Consider the following 18,305-nt stretch of genomic DNA (forward strand, 5'->3'; position numbering starts at 1 on the left):
AGGGCTCGGTCCTTGGCCCCCTATTGTTTGGCATCTACTTCTCAGAAGTACAGGCCAACATGGGAGGACTTTGGCTGACAAAGTTTGCAGATGACTGCAAACTGGGCGCCATAGTGGAAAGTGCATCGGACACTGATATCCTTCAGAAGGGACTCACGGAAACAGATAGCTGGTGCCAGAGCCATGGCCTGAAGTTAAACGCCAAAAAATGTATAGTCATACCCTTCGGGAAAAACAAGGTAACCCCAAGCTACCATATAGGTGGCAATCCACTAAGCACAGAAGAGGTTATCAGGGACCTGGGGACCCAGGTTGACAGTGGCCTTTCTTTTGACACTCACATTGCTAAAGTGGTTAGAAAGACCTTCTACATTGCCCACCTGATCATGAAGGTATTCACATCCAGATCTAGTGAGGTCATTGTTCCCCTGTACTCTTCACTTATTAGACCAATGATCGAGTACAATGCCCCATTCGGGATGTATCTCACCCGACATCTGCAGCAATTGGAGAGACCCCAAAAGTTCCTCACCAAAAGGATAAAGGGACTCCAAAATCTGTCATATGCTGCCAGATTGAAGAAACTCCAGCTCTATTCAGTCGCATACCGTCTGCTCAGAGGTGACATGTGCCTGACATACAAGGCCATGTCCAACCCGAATTAATGGACATGCTCCACCTCAAAAAATCCAAATCCACCAAAACCACTAGAGCAAGCAACTTAAACCTTAGCACAGATATAAATAGGACATGCTGGAGGGATAGATTTATCACTCAGAGACTCCCTATGCTGTGGAATAAAATCCCGGTCCATGTGAGGCAGAGCACCTCGCTGACTCTGTTCAAGAGAAATCTAGACCTGTGGATGGGAGATCGTAGGTTTACCCCGGGAATCATCTCTGGGTCACTGCTGGACAGAGGCACAACAAACTAATGGGCACAGTATTTTTTCATATAAGGGGTGGCGTAAGCCACAATAATTTGGGCTAGGCTTATAAATGCCTTAGGGCAGATAGCCTAGTATAAACCTATGAACCTATGAACCTATGGCATATCTGTAGACTACTGTTATCTGTATTGGTAGATCATGCATATGTCAGATGTGGAGTGTGTAGTTAGAAGATGTGGAGCCTGTTGTTGTGCATTACTGATCATTTGGAACACAATTTGTAGACCTGTGAATGTAAACTGTTGTTCTACTGTAAGATTGCAAACACACAGTAGCAATGCCACAGTTGTGGCCACTGACAAACTGTCTCATCTCTATGTAGGTCCCTCTGGGGTGACATCAAGTCAGCGGACAGATGCTGGTGAGTGTGTTCTACATTTATTATTGTAAATAAAAAGTACATGTCATAGTTAAGATGTAGGCCATGTACACATGTAACACACCTACCCATAATGCATGCTGTGCATGTTTGGTGTAAGACCAAGCACATCCCACTAATATGAATAGCTGCCTCAAACACATGCAATACCCAGATCATCTCAAACAAATGTGGCTACACTGTAGTGACCATTGGATAGGTAAAGTTGATACTCAACATGCACATAACATACACAACTATGTCATACACAGAGCATGTTTACATGCTACACATAAAGGATTCACAAACCCTCTGTAAAGACACACTCCAGTATCCAAAATCTCATCCACACATTACACATAATATATCTGAGGGGTAGAGGCCTATCATGGGGCATTTAAACACTCTGCAACACAGTACACATTCATGTCAGGGAATGGTCCTTATTGGCCTCCTTACAAACACATGTAACAACTGGTTGTGAAATGGTGAATGTAGTCAAGGTAGTACAGTTCCAGTACAGCATGATTAGTGCTGGTTTGGGAAACATTTGTAGCCTTGAGTGACCACATGATGCTTCATGATGATGGCCTATGGTACTATACCCCATCCCGTTATTGTAACCACAGTACTACACATAGCTTTCATTGCTATACACCTCAATGTTGTGTGTGTGCAAACATATGCACCTCTAAACAATATGCATACCAATCACCATTTGCACAACTGACACATATACATCTTGTGATGCTATTAAGTGGCTAAGTCATATGACACACATTGGGTATGTGTGATGTTTAAATATGCAGTTGTGTTTTAGCATGCCATGTCATGGATGGCACTGGCATGTCCACAATATGATCTACACTCACCATAACTACTGTACGTTGTGTATGTGTACAAATGGTATTCCATCAATTATACGTGCACCACTGATGATGTTGTGTAAATACCCAACATGCATGTGCTAAAACTGTGTCCACAATTATTTGCTAAAGACACAGAGCCCGTAATCACACAGATACACATCCAGCCATGGTATGTAGACCTGTGAGTTATGGTGCACAGTACATTACAGAGTTTTGAATACTTGCACAGCAATGTTGTGTCCATGTATGCATTGCGTTCCAGGGGGAGGCCAATCACCTAATAAAATACATGCATCAAAGCCATGTATAGTGTTAGTAACAAGGACTGTCTACATGTGCACTGCATTTTGTTGAGCAACACATGTCCTGCATGCTGACATGTGTGATATGACTGTTTTGCTTGTGATACTGTACCCCACAATCACCTGCTATTGTATATGTTCTGAGATTGCTGGTGTTGTGTGTGTGTGTGTGTGTGTGTGTGTGTGTGTGTGTGTGTGTGTGTGTGTGTGTGTGTGTGTGTGTGTGTATGTATGTGTGTGTGTCTGTGTGTGTGTCTGCTTTAGGGAGGAGTGTATTTGTGTGTGTGCATGTGTGCATGTGTGCATGTGTGCATGTGTGCATGTGTGTATGTGTGCATGCGCATGTGTGCATGAAAGTGTGCACGTGTGCATGTGCATGTGCTCATGTGCGCATGTGCTCATGTGCGCATGTGCCCATGTGTGCATGTGCGCATGTGTGCATGTGTGCATGTGTTCATGTGGTCTGACATCATGTTCAGGTCTTAAAGTGTGTTTCCTGTTTTCCTCTCACAGGTGCTGAGGTGGGGCTGGTTCAGTACAGCAGGGAACCTGATGTCACTGAGACAGACAGTGATCATGAGGATAGGTGTGTTGAGGCACAGGCAGGTTTGCCAGGGTCTGTTGTTGGGCCACCAATTGACAGTACACAAGTCTCCACCCCATCCATGCACACAGTCATACTGCCTGTACATCCATCATCACTATTGCCCTTAGCTGAGGGACAGTGTACGGTTGGCACTGGCCAGGACAGTGTGGTATCTATGGTACATGTATCAGGACACAGCAGCCATAGCCAGATGTCTGGAACGGTACCACATAGGCAGATGCCCAGGGGTTCTTGTCAGAGCACTGCTGGTCATCATGCCCCTGGCAGACGTGCCACAACTCTTTCAACCACACGCATGTTCCAGGCTGTCATGGAGGCACAGGCATGAATGGAGCGGTACACCAGACAGGGACTAAGAGCACAGAGGGCTCATAACACCTCTGTAAATGACAGTATCCATGATCTAGCAGGTGCCATACGTAATTACACTGAGGTCATTGACAGACGTTGGGGTGAGACATTGGATGTCCTACACAATGTCATGTCCATGTGTCAGGACAGTGCAGGATGGTTGAGACATCGATGTGGATGTATGCCAGCAACATCAGCATCTGGAGGTCGCTGTGGACGTCCAGCAAGTCACAGCTGCTCCCGTAGTGCCAGTACAAGCCCCAGCAATGTTGGGGGGGTTGTCCATAGACCGTCCTAGAGGACCACGTGCACGTGGCTCTGGCCAGTCCCAGCAGGGACCTGGATCCAGTGGACATATGTCAACCTCTGAGGATAGTACCCAGTGTGGATTAGTACCTGATACTGTCTGTAGCACCACTGCCAGGCACAGGTTCCGTATCCGAGGCCAGAGACGGTGATCTGTAAAGCCTTTCAGGTACAGTCTGTAACTGTCCCACAAATCCCTGTATATGGCAGCCACATGGTGGAACTGTGTGCATGCAGACACACACACATAAACCAGAAACCTAGGGCAAACACATACCCGCACACATTAAATCAACATTGGCCCATAACAGTACTCATGGCCCTCACACACACACTCACACACATGTTGATTGTATGGCTCAGTGTAGGCCTCTGGCAAACCAGCAACACACACTGTGCATATGATGAAACCTGTGCCACCTCCTGTCATCTGTAACATTGATGCAGGAACAGGCTAACATGGTGCTGATACACAGGGTGACTTTGATAAAGTATAGCAATGGTTAAATGTGTAGCATGTTGTCAGCAGTAAAGTGTAATGATATCCTTGAAGGTGTAGCTGAGCAGGCATGATGCATTAAAGCTGTAATTATCAACGTATTGTTTCCACCAGTGTTTATTCCAGTTGTGTTTTGTTTGCCCATGTGCCATTTGGCTGATGTGTGTAGTTGTGTCAGCATGTGTTATACAGTGGACAGTAAGTGTGGGGTGTGTGCAGCACAGGTTTGTAAGTGTACATTTGTGAACATGGTGGAGGTGCACTGTCTGCATGTACGTGCATATTGGACACATGGGCAGGGTGACATGCCCTGTATTGGCCAGTGTTAACAGTCCATAGTTTCTACTGGTGGCCAGTATGCATTGTACTACACACGTTTTGGAACTTCAGTATGCAAGTGTGTGTATGACATGGGTTGACACCGTGCTGTGGGTGATGCTGTTGTTCCTATCTGTCATTGGTTTGCATTACTAAGGTTAACAGTGTCCCAGCTGCATAATCCTGTATTAATGCACACTGTTCACCTACAGGGTTGCATGGACTGTGCTATCACAAACACAAGAAATTCTCACTTATAAAGTAAAAGTGCATTAGTCTCATGGACCCCTGCCATAAACTAAATATATAATAGAAGGTGAGATGTTATACTAAAAAAGAGTTAAATACCAAGAAGGGATAACCTCTCTGGTCAGTATCATTTGGAAAATTCAATCCCTCAATAAACATACAAGGCAAGCTTCAAAATACAAAATGGCAAGGATTCCAAAGACAACACTAAAGCTGTCTTTACTGTTGTTCATAATCTACAGGGGAAATCTCAGATTGGGTCACAGTTAATGTAAATGGTCACAAAGTACACTTATCTGACTGACATTACCAATTCCTTGTCAGACAGTTTGAAAGAGGATTTCACCACCCTGTCGCTATACAAGAGCCACATTTCCAGACCTGCAGAACGTAATACCTGATGATTCACAGACACTCTAGTTAAAACATCTCTTCAACAAGGTCCACACCACAGTGGCAATGGTACTGGACAGTGTCCCTGGCTGTTCATACACAAGCTGACATATGAAGTCACCACTCACCTAAATGTTCTGTCCAGATGGAGTCTTTATACAGGTTACATACATGTGGAATGATGTACGGTAATGGTGTTCAGATTCCACAAAGGTTGAGCTACAACGTCTTCTTCTTCTCCTTTTGGTTGCTCCCATTAGGGGTCGCCACAGTAAATCATCTGTTTCCATGTCTTCCTGCCCTCTGCATCTTGCACTGTCACACCATCCACCTGCATGTCCTCTCTCACCACAGCCATAAACCTCATCTTAGGCATTCCTCTTTTCCTCTTACCTGGCGGCTTCATCCTTAGCATCTATTTCACAATATACTCTGCATCCCTCCTCAGCACATGTACAAACCAACTTAATCCTGCCTATCTGGCATGGTCTACTAACCTTCAAACCTGGCCTGACCCTCTAATATACTTATTCTTAAACCTGTCCACCCTCGTCACACCCAGTGCAAACATTAACATAAATTGATTAAGGGTAGAACTACAACAGGTCCTGGAAACTCTCACCCTATAAGCCAGACCAATGTTATCTGGAAGGCTATGGAGCACAGCATTATGGAACTCATTAACAGAGATATTATGAACCTGCAAACACTGCACCATACCCACTTAGGTTCTCTAAAGGCCAGATCATGGCTCCTACACCTAGTAGACTTCAAGCCAGTCAACAAGGCTATAGGTGAGGGAGGGGAGGTCAACATAGCCAAGCTATAGCTCAACAGCAAATCATACCCATCCCACATACTGGTATTAGACATAACCTCAACAGACTGACCATAAACGATTGTTAGATGATGGCTTGACAACTGACGCACAGATGTAGGACACACAGTAACATTTGCAGCCTCCATGTGCTATTCTATGCCAGTAACAAGTGGTATTCACCTGCACTCAGTCCTGGGACCACTCCTGTTTGGCATATAGCTTTCTTAGGTACAAGCAAACACAGTAGGGATATGTCTGCCCACGTTTGATGATAATGCATACTGTGGGCTATACTTTATTCTCCAGATGACACACACATCCTCCAAAAGGGTATCATACAGATAGATACATGGTGTCAAACTCATACTGTAAAGCTATAAGCCTAAGAAAGCATAGTTATCCACTTTTGGAAAACAAAGTATCCCCAGAGTACCACATAGGTAGTAGCCCCCAAAATGTGGAACAGGTACTAATGTATACATAGAGCCATGTGTTAAGTCATCTCTCCTTTGATAATCACATTACCAAAGGGTTTTGGAAATCCCTCTATGGAGCACATAAGCAATAAAGGGTTTGCATGCAGATCCATAGAGGTTGTTGCACACCTATAATGATTAGTCATCTTTGCCAGACTTTGCTTGCTTTGGAACCGGTTTCAAATATACCTCAAGCATAAACCCTCACTCACACTCTTCAATAGAAACCGTGATGAGTGGATGTGAAACGGAAGCCATAGCCCAGGGATCAATGCAGTGGCTAAGCTTGTCACCAGCATACAGAAGTGACCTAAGGTCTGGAAAGCGCCAGCATGCTCTGGCAAAGATAACACATGCGTTCATGGAGAAAGCAGAGTAGCCAGCTATGAAATACTTGAGATCACATTCTAGTATATGGATTTGCCCCACAGCTACCTTACATGTGTAATGCACATATAGTTGTCATTGTGATATGTCATACACTATAAAAATCAAAATCCACTCCACATTGACCAACAGTGTCATACACCTGGAGTACAGGCACACACGAGATTCAAACTCTTTCCTAACTACATTATGATATTACAACAGTACACATTTACACGACACGCTATCTACATCATTAGTGGGATTTTATCTTTCCACAGGTATATTTGTAGGATGGTGACATCATCGGACTTGACAAAGATGAGTATACCACTTTTAAGGTGTTTGAGTAGTCTCCAAAAAGGTTGCGCCTCCTCAGAGAGGCACACAGTTGGCAAGTGCAGGATTCAAACCCCTGCCTAACTACATTATGATACTACAGCAGTACGCATTTACATGACACACTGTACACATTACTGGGATTCCACCTTTCCACAGGTATATTTGTAGGATGGTGACATCATCAGACTTGACAAAGATGAGTATACCACTTTTAAGGTGTTTGATTAGTCTCCAAAAAGGTTGCACTTCTCCAGGGAGACACACATACACACAGTTAGCAAGTGCAGGATTCAAACCCCTACCTAATTACATTATAACACTACAGAAATGCACATTTACACAACACGCTATACCCATTACTGAGACTTCACTTTTCCACAGGTGTATTTGTAGGATGGTGACATCATCGGACTTGACAAAGATAAATATACCACTTTTAAGGTGTTTGAGTAGTCTCCAAAAAGGTTGCTTCTCCCCAGGGAGACACACACAGCTGGCAAGTGCGGTGTTCTTAATCCAAACTAAGTACGTCTTTACACTTCAGCAAGCAATATGGAGTTACAGGGTGCAATACAGACATTACTTGCTGACAGTCTGCACAAAGGTTTTTTTCACATTTGCTAACCTCAGCAGGCTTATCATACTAGGTGTATTGTGAGTGTATTGTATGCATAGGCCATGACCATATCATATATGGGTTGATGCACCACATGCTGGCACACACAGGGTCAAACCTTGAGTAGCATCTTACCTTCACCTACATGATACTGCACTATAACAGAAAGATGATAAACTTCAACAATTGGCTGAGCTTCTGGTGTCATTCAAAGGAGATCCAGTCTCTGTCTGCCTGTGATGACATGATAGACAAGACTTGTTGCTTCACTACATATGGTTTGTACCTGTTGCCCCTATGCTTCTGAATACTGGCCAAGGCTCGTGCTGTCCTCATATTACCTTTTTTAGGCAAGGCTCAAAGAGGCAGCCATGGTGGTGCAGCAGTTAGCATTATTGCCAGAGAGCAAGAGGTTCTCTGGTCCAATCCTTGGCTGGGGTGCCTTCTGTGTGGAGTTTGCATGTCCTCCCTTTGGTTGCATGGGTTTCCTCCCACAGACATGCTGTAGGTGGATTGGACACTCTGAATTGGCCCTAGGTGTGAGTGTGTGTGCCTTCTGTAGAAGGTTGGGTGCTGGGTTGGCAACTCAACACTGTAAAACTCTATTGCCAATCATGAGATGACAAAGTGATCTGCTGTGGCAACCCCTAACCAGGAAAAGCCAAAAGAAGAAGGCAAGGTTCATAGGTAGGTAGGTACTAGGCTATCTGCCCAAGGGCATTTATAAGCCTAGCCAAAATGTGTTGGCTTTCACCTCCCTTTCAAATTAGTTTCCTGGGCCTCTGTCTAGCAGGGCCACTGAAGTGATCCCAGGGGTAATTTTACAATTTCCCATCCATTCATCAAGATTCCTCTTGAAGAGAGTCTGCAAGAAGCTCTGCCTAACATCAACTGGGATTCTATTCCAGAGTGAGGGAAGTCTCTGGGACAGGAATCTATCCCTCCAGCACGTCCTATTTATTGCTTTGCTGAGATTTAATTCACTGGAGCGTGTGGCTCTAAGAGATTTGTTTTTCTTGAGGTGGAGCATGTCCATTAATTCTGGGTTGGACATGGCCTTATACGTCAGGCATAGATCACATCTGAGCAAGCAGTAAGCAACTGAATAGAGCTGGAGTTTCTTTAGTCGAGCTGCATAGGGCATCTCTTTGAGGCCCATGATCCTCTTGGTGAAGTACTTCTGTGGTCTTACCAGCTGTTGCATGTGCCAATTAAGGTACATACCAAATGGGGCATTGTACTCTATTATGGGCCTAATGAGTGATGAGAAGAGGGGCACAATGACCTCTCTTGATCTAGAGGTGAACCCTTTCATGATTAGGTGGGCTACATAGAAGGAATAACTAACCACTTTGCCAATGTGATTATCAAAGGAGAGGTTACTATCTACCTGGGTCCCCAGGTCCCTAATTACATTTTCCGTACCTAGTGGATTACCACCTATGTGGTAATTTGTGGGCACTTTGTTTTTTCCAAAGGGGATGACTATGCATTTTTTGCCATTCAGCTTGAGGCCATGGTTTTGACACCAGGTATCTATCTCTGCAAGACCTTTCTGGAGGATGTCTGTGTCAGCCAGAGAGTCAATTATGGCCCCAGTTTACAGTCATCTGGGAACTTGGTCAGCCATAGTCCTCCCGTGTTTGCCTGTACCTCAGAGATGTATATACTGAACAGGAGGGGTCCCAGGACCGAGACCTGTGGGATGCCACTTGTGACTGGTTTAGAGTTGGACATGGCACCTGCAACTCTGACCATGTGTGTTCTATCCGTGAGCCAGTTGGCCACCCATCTCACAACATAGGGATTAATGTTCAAGCTGGTGAGCTTGTCTATGATGCTAGAGTGGGGAATGGTGTCAAAGGCCTTAGTGAGGACCAGGTAGGCTGTGTGGACTACCTTCCCTTCACCTATGGCCTTGGTAACTATTTCAAAGAAGTCAACTAGGTTTAGGAGGCAGGATCTGCCTTTAACAAAGCCAAATTGGGTAGGGTGCAGTATCTGGAGGTTCCTAATGTCTCTGTTTATGAGTTCCATGATAATTTGCTCCATAGCTTTGCAGACCAGGCTTATAGAGTGATAGTTCCCAGGTTCTGTTGTGGCACTACCTTTGTGGAGCGGGATGACTGTTGCTGTACACCATTCTTTGGGTACATAGCCTGTGGTAAGGTTGAGTCTGAACAGTGAATGTAGGTGAGGGTTTAGTTCCTTTTGGAGCTCATGTAAGATGCAGCCTGGGACACCATCCAGTCCCATTGATGCTGTGTTCTTAGCTTTGGAGAGGGCTGTTTTTACCTGCATGTCCATGAAGTCTGGGGTTCTGCATTCTTCTGGGATGGACATGGGCCTTTTTGGGGGTGAGAGGGGGTGAAGTTTGCACTCCACTTGTCCACCAGGATGTTGGCAATGTCAGTTGGTTCAGTGTATTTTTTGCCATTTTGCAGTAGCTGAAAGCATATCTGAGAGTTGCCACCTAAATGTTTGATATAGCTAAAGAAGGCTTTGTGGTTATCTTTAGATTCCTTGGCAATTTTTCTTTAGAAACTGGACTTGAATTATTTTGTGAGCGATCGTAGTTTCTTGCTAATAATGATCAGTGATGCCTTTCCTTTTTAGAATTTTGCTCTATCATGTGTTAGTTTCCTCCTTCTGTTGTATAGCTTATTCATGGGCAAGGACCACCAGATTGGTTTCTTCTTTTTGGAGGAGTGAGTCTTGGTTTAATTGGCATGGCTCAATCCATGCATCCCTGTAGATGCTCATATAATGCACTTATAAAGGATTCTGCAGAATGGATAGCATTATCCTGTAGCAAGGGGGCTTTGAAACTTTCCACTTCGGTCTTGAGAAGTGTGAAGTTTGCTTTTGAAAAGTTTTTCACAGTGGTTTTGTTGACTGGGGGGGGGGTCGGGATGTGGATGTCCAGTGTGATTACTTCATGATCTGATATTACCAGCAAGGGGTTTACCTCTGGTGTGGAACACTGATCCCCCATGTTGGTGATGATCAGGTCCAGTATGTTGTCACCTCTAGTGGGCGTGGTGACCAGCTGTTCCAGGCCGTTTGAGTTTATAAACTCTAGGAAGCATTGGGCAATGGACTTTGCACTTGAGTAATTCTCCCAGTCAATGTTTGTGTAGTTGAAATCTCCTCATATCATGGTATTTGGTAGGACCTTTATATTTCCCAGTGTTCTCAGGAATACTGAGTGAGGGTCCTGGGACAAGGTATGTGATCTATAGCAGGCTACGATCTGATAAGCAGCTTTGCCCAATGTTAGTTGCACTTGCATGGTCTCCAAGGCCTCGTGCTGTGCCACTAACCTGGAGGTGTGGGTACCCTTTATGAAAATGGATACACTCCCTCCTTTAGTATTTCATTCTGGGTTTTGGGGCCGACGCTCGGAGGGATTGGGATTTCTTTAAGTCGAGCATGTCCAACAGCTCTGTTTTTGACATAGCTTTGTATGTTAGGCAGAGATCACCTCTGAGTAGGCGATATGCGACAGAGTAAAGCTGTAGTGTTTTGAGATGGTCTGTGTATGGCATGTATTTGAGGCCGCTAATCCTCTTTGTGAGGTATTTCTGCAGGCTTTCCAGTTGTTGTAGATGTCTTGTGAGGTACATAGCAAAAGGGGCATTGTACTCTATAATGGATCTAATGAGTGATGAGTAGAGGGGAACAATGACCTCTTTTATTCTGCATGAGACACCTTTTGTGATGAGGTGTGCCATGTAGAAGGATTTCCTGACTACTGTGGCGATGTGATTATCAAAGGAGAGTCTACTGTCCACCTGTGTCCCAAGGTATCTTATCACACTTTTGGTGTTAAGTATACTACCACCTATGTTGTAGTTCATGGGTACAGTGTTTTTACCAAAGGGGATGACAATGCACTTTTTGGCATTGAGCTTGAGGCCATGGCTTTGACACTAGGCATCTGTCTCAGTGAGGCCCTTTTGTAGGATGTCCAGATCGTTAGTAGTCTCGATTATGGCTTCTAGTTTGCAGTCATCTGGGAACTTCATTAGCCAGAGACCTTCCATGTTAACCTGTACTTTGCGGAAGTAGATACCAAACAGGACAGGACCCAGGACTGAATCCTGTGGTACTCCACTTGTCACTGGTGCGAAGTCGGACTTGGAGTCTGCTACTTTCGCAGTGTGGGTTGTGTCAGTCAGCCAGTTGGCAACCCATCTTGTGACATAGGGAGTTATACCTAGTTTAGTGGGTTTATCCATAATTCCAGAGTGGGTGATGGTGTTGAAAGCCATGGCAAGATCTAGATAGGCTGTGTGAACCACCTTACCCTTGTCTACGGCTTTGGTGACTGCTTCAAAGAAGTCTATCAGGTTTAGGAGACATGATCTGCCTTTTACAAACCCAAAATGATTGTGGTCCAGAGTTTGGAGATTACCAATGTCTTTGTTTATAAGTTCCATGATGATACGTTCCATGGCCTTGCAAACCAGGCTCACCAGGCTAATGGGGTGCTAGTTCCTGGGGTCCGTGGTGGCTCCCCCCTTGTGTAGTGGGATAACCGTCACTGTGCACCATTCAGCAGGCACAAAGCCTGAGGTGAGGCTATGATTGAACATGGTATGTAGGTGTGGTGCCAGTTTGTTCTGTAGTTCGTGTAGAATGCAGCCTGGGATGTAATCTGGTCCCATGGATGCTGTGTTTCTGGCTTTGGAGAGTGGTTTTTACCTGTGCAGCCATGATGAGAGCAACTTTGCATTCTTCCGGTATAGAGATGTGCTCTTTCATGGGTGAGAGGGGGGTAAAGTTAGCACTGATCCTATCTGCCAGGCTGTTGGCAATATCAGTTGGGTCTGTATATTTAGTGCCATTGTGCTGTAACTCAGAGCAGATCTGAGTGTTGCCATTGAGATTCTTGACATAGCTATAGAATGCTTGTGGTTGTCTTTAGAATCAGTGTCGACTTTGTTTTTGTAACTAGCTTTTTGGAGGATTTTATCAGTGATCGCAGCTTCTTCCTGAGGCTGACCAGGGAGTTCCTCCACTCATGGGATTTTACCCTCTTTTGCAACAGTTTCTTCCTTCTGTTGTGCAGTTTGTTTATGGCAGGGGACCACCAGATCGGCTTCCTTTTCTTGGAGGATAGTGTCTTGGTTCTGTTTGGGATAGCATGATGCATACACCCATATAAGTGTTTATAAAGTGGATTCAGTAGTCTTAACAGTATTGTCCATCTGCATGGGTGTCCTGAAGCTCAGCACTTCTGTCTTAAGAAGCATGAAGTTGGCTTTGGAGACATTTTTAACATGGTTTCCTTAATGGGGGGTGGGTCCAGAATGTGGATATGTAGGGCAATTAGCTTATGGTCAGGTGGGACCAATGAGCTGTTGACTTCAGGTGTGAAACACCGGTCACTCAGGACAAACCAAACCCCATAACCAACACAAATAACCACAAAGTTAGCTAAATGCTACTCATTGCCAGAAGTCTCAGCCTCTAGATGCACACACTCGAGGTACATCTCAGTATGGAGAATATTGATATCTGTGCAGTAACAGAAACCTAGTTCAAGGCTCCAGAGAGCACACCAGCACTACCAGGATACTACTCATTCCATGCCTTCCATCATCAGGACCTGGATCATAGCACATAGGGCAGGGATGTATCCATATTCATCAAGGATACCTACACCTCTCTCTCTACATCCTCTCTACAGGATATGTACCCATAGAATGTTGCACAGCAACATTCTTCACACTCCACAGGGGTGGGGCCACAAAAACCCCTTGGCATTCATGCTCTATGAGCCTGACAAGTCTGCTCTTTAAGACAATGGAGCCAATCATAATGGAAGTCAACAATAAAAAGATTGTGAATCTTCACACAGTTGAGCACACCCAGTTTGGCTTCATCATATGCAGATCACATCTCCTGAACTGGGTGGATTTCTTTGAGACCATTACCCAGGCTACAGATGATTGAAATGAGCTCAACACAGCCTACCTATACCTCATTACAACCTTTGACACCATTCCCCAGTCAGGTATCATAGATGAACTCACCAACCTGGGCATGAATCCATACATCACAAGATGGATTGCAAACTGGCTCACAGATAGATTCCACAAACTAAGAGTTGCTGGCTACATGTCAGACTCTACACTGGTAACAACTGGTGGCCCCCAGGGTTCAGTCCTGGGGTCCCTCCTGTTTGGTATAGACTTCTCAAATGTACATGCCACACAGGAGGGTTGTGATCGACTAAGTTTGCTGGGAACTGTAAAGTGTTTGCCATAACAGATTCCCTTGATGACACAAATAATCTCCAGAAGGGACTCTATGAGACAGATGTGTGGTGTCAGAATCATGGCCTCAAGCTCAATGTGGAGGAATGCATAGTGATCCCCTTTGGTGAAAACAAAGTACACACAAACTACCACATAGGTGTTACCCCCTTAAAGCTGACAAGGTAATAAGGGCTCTGGGGACACAAGTAGATAGTCATCTTTCCTTTGACAACCATGTTGCCAAAGTGATTGGGAAATCCTATGTGGCCCACCTAATCAACAAAGGGTTTGCATCAGGATTCGAAGCGGTAGTGGTGACCCTCTACTCTTAAGTCATCAGACCCATCATTGAGTACAATGCACCATTTTGGATGTACTCGGCTACGCATATCCAGCAGCTGTAGAGACCACAGAGGTACCTCACCAAGAGGATTACTGGCCTCAAACAGTTGTGTTATGCAACACAACTGGTAAAACTAAATCTGTTCTTCGTTGCGTACCTCCTACTCAGAGGCACACTCTGCCTAACATACAGAGCCATGTCCAACGCATAACTGCTGAGCATGCTCCATCTACAGATAACAAAATGGAGTCACCCTACACACTCCAGGGATATGAACCTCATCACAACAGTGAATACAACATGCTGGTGGGATAGAGTACCATCCCAGACACTTGCCTTACTGTGGAACAGAGTCCCAGTGTACATCAGACAAAGCCCCTCACTGACACTCTTCAATAGGAACTTTGATGAGTGGATGGGAAACAGACAATTCACGCCAGGCATCACATCAGCAGCCCCACTAGAAAGGGGCTTAGGGTACTAACTATTAGAACGAGGGCTTGGGAGACTACCCAATGGGGTGGTGAAAGCTGCACAACTTGCCTAGGCTAACATATGCCTTATTGAAGATAGGTTCATAGGTATGTAGTAGACTATGTGACAGGTACATGTCTACAGATAGTAGATAAGTACTTAATTGTACCGTCGTATTGTACAGCAGGGACATGGACCACATACACTGTAATGCTTACAGATACTGGTGGCTGTTATGTACACTGGGTGAGATGTGCACCTCATGTCTTTTGTGCCATTGGGATGTGTGCTGGGTGTGACAGTCCTGGATGGCTACCTGTCATGGTCACCCTCTTACACACATCTCTACCCATCCATCTTTGGCTTATTACACTGTGTTTCTCCTATATATACATATATATATATATATATATATATATATATATATATATATATATGTATGTACATAGGTAGGTAATAGGTATGGCCAGAGTGTGCAGCTATCACCACCCATGGAGTTAGTTCCCTAGGCCTCTGTGTAGTAGAGCTGATGAAGTGATCCATGGTGTGACAGTTCAGCTTCACATACACTCATCAAGGCTCCTCTGGAAGAGTGTCAGTGAGGGACTCAGCTTAATGTAGGCTGGGAGGGAGCCTGTTCCAAAGAAAGGGAAGTCTGTGAGTTATTAATGTATCCCTCCAACATGTTCTATTTATTGTTGTGATGATGATATCCCTAGAGCATGTAGTACAGTGAGCTTGGGGTTACTTCAGATAGCACATGTGCATCCGTTGTGCATTGGACATGGACCTGTCTGTTGGGCAGAGATCACCTGAGTAGACAGTATGCAACAGAGTACAGATTGAGTTAAATTCAGTCTTGTTGCATGGGGCAACTCTTTGAGGCCAGTAATGCTCTTGTTGAGGTACGTCAGTGGTCTTTCCAGCTGCTGAAGGTGCCTATTCAGATTCATCGCAAGTGTGTTGTGGTACTCTTTGATGGGTCTGATGACTGATGAGTAGAGGGAACCTCCTTTGACCTACATGCAAAGACCTTGGCAATTTGTGGGAACACAGCATGATTTTCTAACCACTTTGTGAATGTGTTTCTGAAAGTAGAGATGACTATCCACATGTGTCCATAGATCCCTTATTATTACCTCCATATTTAGGGTGTTGGCACCTATGTGGTATTTGTATGACTGTAGCTTGAGGCCATAAGTTTGACACCACATCTGTCTGACTGAGACCCTTTTTAAGGATGTCTCTGTTGTCCCAAACATCGATTATGACAAACTTTTTGCAGTCATCCACAAACCTTGCTAAACATAGCCCTCGTGTTTGACTGTATTTCTGAAAAGTATACACCAGACAGGAGTGGTCCCAGCACTGAGCCATGGGGGACAGCAGTTGTTACCAGCTTGAACAGGAGACCACAATTCTTACCTTGTGGGATCTATCTGCTCCCCAGGTGGCAATCCATCAGATGACATACGTGTTTATGCACAGGTTGTTGATTTTGTGGATACAACATGTGTGTGGGATGTTGCAAAAAGGCTTTTCAAGGTCTATGTAGGCAGTGTGTAGATCATTTCATTGATGCATGTCCTGGGTAACTGCCTTGAAAACTGTCTAGCAGGTTTAGGAACCATGATCTGCCCCTGACCAAACCAAAATGGGTAGGGTTGGGTGTTTGTAGGCTCTCAATAGCTCTGTTTATGAGTTCCATAATGATGGACTCCATGGCCTTGCACATCAGGCTTATTAGGCTTATAAGACAATAGTACGCATGGTCTGTTGTGCACCAATACTCGTGGAGTGTGCCAAACGTTGCTGTAACCCATTCAACAGTTTCATATCCTGTACAGACTGTGAGTCTCAACAGACTGTTCAGGTGCAGGGTCTGTTTGTTTTGGAGTTCACATATGACGCAGCCAGGGAAACCATGTTATTCCACACACGCCATGTTTTTAGGTTTGGAAAGAGCTATTTAAACATTGTATATGTGATTTCTGGGTTTTCACAATCTCCAGGTATGACAATGGGCCCTTTTGTTAGTGAGAAGGGGGGTAAATATGTATGAACCTGTCTGACAAGATGTTGGCAATGTCAGTCATGTACATGTATTCATTTACAGTTTGCACTGACTCAGAACATATATGAGTTTACATTGATATTTATGACATAGTGAAAGAAAGCTTCATGGTTCTCTGTGGACTCTTTGACCATGGCTTGGATAATGCTAGGAGTGCTCATTGTTTCTTGATGATACTGATCAGAGTATTATTGATCTTCTTTGGTTTTTCACTTTCTTTGAACAACTTAAGTACTTGGAGTACATAGTTTGATTATGACAGGGGTCCAATATATTATATGGGTCTGTTTTCATATCAGTGTGTGCACAAGGCAGGATTGGTAAATAGTGACAAGTGTCTGGAGTAAGAACTGCAACTGCCAGATATGTGTGGCCCACTGCTGTACTCAGACATGGCCTAAGTGTGTGAGCATGCCCAGTATGACCTTTCAGTATGTTGCTGACTGAAATTTGCTAAATTAGTTTGTGTGTGTGAGCATGCCCAGTATGAGCATATATACTATATGTGTGTGAAAATCAAGTTGGTTATTATTTGTACATTTCTACACAGGGGGGCACACCTGATTATTACTGTGTGTGTACATAGGATGAAGGGTTCACCTGACACTAACACATTTGCTAGGCCTGCACTGCTATGTCAGGTACTCCATTTCAGTCTGTACTGTTGCCTATCGTACTGGCTTGAGGGATACCACTGCACTACAGACCTTAGCTTCCAATTACATGCATATTAGTTTGTGACTTCATAGCCTACCCAACCCACATCCCACTGCCTGGCCTGCTGTTATCTGTCTGCATAGGCCTGGGGGGAGGTTACTCATATGCCTCTTCAGAGGGCATGATACAGCATTTGTTTGTGTTTGCATTTGTCTACATTTGTCCTGCTGGCTGTGACTGTTAGGTATGTGACCCCCCAACTGGTATGTGTGAGTGAGTTAAGTTGTGTCTGTGCCATTGAAATGCTGTCATGGCTTAATGGTTCAGTACTGTGACTATAGTGCACAGTATTCTGAGTTCGAGCCCTGTCACTGCTTTTTATTTTCCTGCTGGGCAGACCAGACTGCTTAAGGAACAGTAAAGTAGGTGAGCATGTTTACCCGACTTTGCTCAACTTTGCCCGACCTTGCCCGACTTTGCCCAACATTGCTCAACATTGCCCAACATTGCACTGGTTAGTGCAGTGAGCAGCTACATGCAATTGTATTTAAATATGCTCAATACTGCTAAAATGTGCATAGCAGTGCTTTATATTGCTTAAAATAGGGCACTCATGCCTCAGGTGGTGCTGCAGGGCTGCCTATGTCGGATGCACATAGTACACTCCCTA

Source organism: Protopterus annectens, chromosome 1.part0, assembly GCF_019279795.1.
Source record: "Protopterus annectens isolate FY-2018-M chromosome 1.part0, PAN1.0, whole genome shotgun sequence".
Lineage (NCBI taxonomy): Eukaryota > Metazoa > Chordata > Ceratodontiformes > Protopteridae > Protopterus > Protopterus annectens.